This window comes from Macaca fascicularis, chromosome 5 (genome assembly GCF_037993035.2).
Source record: "Macaca fascicularis isolate 582-1 chromosome 5, T2T-MFA8v1.1".
Taxonomy (NCBI): Eukaryota; Metazoa; Chordata; class Mammalia; order Primates; family Cercopithecidae; genus Macaca; species Macaca fascicularis.
The window spans coordinates 129,484,421-129,488,267 of NC_088379.1; the positions used below are offsets into that span (position 1 = coordinate 129,484,421).

Sequence of the window (3,847 nt, forward strand, 5' to 3'; positions counted from 1 at the left end):
TTCCTGTTTTGTTTTACTTTTTACTCCATTCACTTATCTCCTTTTGCTTTCAGAAATGGAGAAAAAGAGATAGAGAAAGAGGAGTAGGAGAGAAAGAGTTTGCTTCAGTGATTTGATCTGCTAAAACCATATGGCACTGAGAACATATAAGAGAAACTATTGAATAAAAATTATGCAATACTTACAGACACAATAAATAAGTTTCACTTTCGTATCACAAAATAAATAGCACACTTGTATAGATCAGTATATCCTAGATGATGTTTATTTATCATATAAACAGAAAAAAAAATCACATGAAGTTGTTCATTCATTCATTCATTTATTCAGCACTTGCTTCACAGGAAGCCCTATACTGGACATGTGTATTCTTATCTTATTCCCTTTGCAGTAGAGTTTAACCAACATGGAAACAGAACATTGGAAAGTGAGGATACTTGCCCTTGGCCACAGTCTGGTAGATTCAGGACTTGGTCTGTTTGATTCCTAAGCTGGTGGCATCCCTACACTATGAGGTCCCTCCACATTGAGGACCCTAGTGTCTGAGGTAGAGCAGAGATGAAAGGACTTGGGTTTTGAGAGGAATAAACCAAACTAAGAAAATTATCACTGAGAAAATTGAGCAATTAGTACTTACCTGACTTGTTCACTGTCGTTTAATAAGCAACAAGTCCCCCCAAAAAAGTTAGAGAATGGAGGCTAACAATGACCTTTCAGACTCTAAAACATATATAAGTGTAAAATGAAAAGAATATTTAGAAAAAAATAGTAATCTGACTCATTTTTGTGTTTATATTTATGTCACACAAAATAATGAGCAAAACCCTTTGGGAGTAGTAATTTTCAGACTACTGTATTATTAAACATTTTATATTTTCCATCTCATGGAAGACATTATTTACTAAATGGCAAGCAAAACGATTTTACCTATATTGTTGCGGGAAGTCAGGGACCCCAAATGGAGGGAACAGCTGGAGCCACGGCAGAGGAACATAAATTGTGAAGATTTCATGGACATTTATCACTTCCCTAATTATACTCATAATTTCTTACACCTGTCTTACTTTAATCTCTTAATCCTGTTATCTTTGTAAACTGAGGATGTACCTGTGATGATTGCATTAACTGTACAAATTCATTATAAAACATGTGTGTTTGAATAATATGAAATCAGTGCACCTTGAAAATGAACAGAATAACAGTGATTTCAGGGAATAAGGGAAGACAACCATGAAGTCTGACTGCCTGCGGGGTCAGGCAAAAAGAGCCATATTTTTCTTCCTGCAGAGAGCCTATAAATGGACATGCAAGTAGGAGAGATATCACCAAATTCTTTTCCTAGCAAGGAATATAATATTAAGACCTTAGGGAAAGAATTGCATTCCTCGGGGGAGGTCTATGAATGGCCACTCTGGGAGTGTCTGTCTTTCATGGCTGAGATAAGGACTGAGATATGCCCTGGTCTCCTGCAGTACCCTCAGGCTTACTAGGGTGGGGAAAAGACCCCGCCCTGGTAAATTTGAGGTCAGGCCGGTTCCCTGCTCTCGAACCCTGCTTTCTGTTAAGATGTTTGTCAAGACAATATGTGCACAACTGAACATAGATCCTTATCAGGAGTTTCTGATTTTGCCCTGGTCCTGTTTCCTCAGAAGTATGTGATCTTTGTTCTCCTTTTTGTCCTTTGAAGCATGTGATCTTTGTTACCTACTCCCTGTTCTTGCACCCTCTCCCCTTTTGAAATATTTAATAAAAACTTGCTGGTTTTGCAGCTCAGGTGGGCATCATGGACCTACTGATATATGATGTCACTCCCAGTGGCCCAGCTGTAAAATTTCTCCCTTTGTACTCTTTCTCTTTATTTCTCAGAACAGTGGACACTTAGGGAAAACAGAAAGAACCTATGTTGAAATATTGGGGGAGGGTTCCCCTGGCCAGTGCACCACAGTCTCCCGAGTAGTTGGGATTACAGGAGCTTGGCACCATGCCCAGCTAATTCTTTTCATATTTTTAGTAGAGACAGGGTTTCACCATGTTGGTCAGGCTAGTCTTGAACTCCTGACCTCAGGGGATCTGCCCACCTAGGCCTCCCAAAGTGTTGGGATTACTGGAGTGAGCCACCTTGCCTGGCCAACATGGTGAAACACTGTCTCTACTAAAAATACAAAACATTAGCTGGGCGTGGTGGCAGGTGCCTGTAATCCCAGTTACTCAGGAGGCTAAGATGAAGTCTGGCTCTTGTCCCCCAGGCTGGAGTGCAATGGTGCAATCTCAGCTCACTGCAACCTCGGCCTCCCAGGTTCAAGTGATTCTCCTGCCTCAGCCTCCCAAGTAGCTGGGACTACAGGCACGCACTACTGTGCCAGGCTAATTTTGTGTGTGTATATATACATATATATAAATATAAATATACATTTTTTGACTGGGGCAGGCGGGTTTTATTCCGGGTGCTGGAGAGCTGTGGGCCCCACTTCCCCGCCAGAATGCTGCCTGGTGAGGGGCTGAGCCCCGGCAGGTGTGAGCGCTCAGAGCAGGAAGGGGATGATGGGCATGCACAGGGGCGGGTAGTCCTGGAACTCCTTCAGGTAGCTGCGGTGCTTGCCCTTGGCACAGATGGTTATCTGGGTGAAGTTCACCAGGGAGAACAGGGCCACTGGGAGACACTGGGTCATGGTGGCGAAACTGATCCAGGACCTCACCTCGTAGGTGTAGTTGGGGCAGGACACCAGCAGGAAGAGCCTCGTGAAAGGCTTCCTGGTGAGGTACGGGATCTTCCGGGTCTTGGACCCAGCGGGCTGCAGGTCCCACAGGGCCATGTGGATGGAGAAGCCGCCAAGCACAGGCAGATCACGAAGATGGCGAGTGCCAGTTTCACCTGCTGAGCTCCGTAAGTAGGTGGCAGGTGGTTGATATAATAGGCCAGGCACGAAGCCTGGCATTGAAGCCCCCGTAGTAGGTGCAGTTCTTGAAGATGTTGGGCAAAGGCATGGTGCCATGGGAGAAGTGGCACACGAAGAGCGTCTCCAGCAGGAGTTTGACGTAGTGGAATGAGTGACAGATGCAGGGCAGGTGCACCACCGTGTGCCAACTGGATGTGAAGTCATATTTGTGGCCACAAATGAAGGGCACTGAGAAGTAGAAGAGCAGATAGATGAAAAGGACCCCGCGTACTCTGTTAGGAAGACCGTCACCCAGCTGATCTGGGCCCCCAGGTCCCGGAAGTAGAGTGTGGCCGTGGCGCCCATGGGCAGCTTCTTCAGAACATCCTCATCCTTCAGGGACTTGCCCTTGGGGTCCAGGTGGAGGGACTGGTGGGCAGGGTACCACTGCGGATGGGTCTTGGTGAAGAGGTTCTTGATCTCCGCAATGGTGGCATGGGGCTCCACCTTGTCCAGGAAACCAGCTTCTCCCTTGTCTTTGCATCCAGAATCTCCATCTCTTAGTGCTTCATGGCTCCCTCCCAGGGCAGCTACTGCTCCGCGCCTGCTGCTGCCTAACTGTGCGGCACAACACAGGGTCCCTCCGTTCGCGGTCCCTGACTTCCTGCAATGCTATATACCAAGTGGCATTATGTGATCTTCTTTACAGAAGTCCCAAAACAATATTGCCTTATATATTTGGTCTTTTGATAGTTTACTTGTACTTTCTTAATTTTTTTTTTTTTTTTTTTTTGCCATCTCCGGATTAATTTTATATTCAGAAAAATGCTCAAAATGTCTCATTATTCTAGCCAAACATTTAAACATTTTACTATTTAATTGGCCATTTACTCTGCAACCTCAACTGTAGATAATGCCTTTGAGAACACTTAAATTTGGGGGACTTACTTAACATTAGAATTCACTGAACT

The 3,847-nt window shown here is 44.9% G+C and overlaps 1 pseudogene; it reads right to left on the minus strand.

Moving 5' to 3' along the window:
• Nucleotides 1-2,440: 2,440 nt before the first annotated feature.
• Nucleotides 2,441-3,644, minus strand: LOC102137884 (very-long-chain enoyl-CoA reductase pseudogene; annotated as a pseudogene).
• Nucleotides 3,645-3,847: the final 203 nt, after the last annotated feature.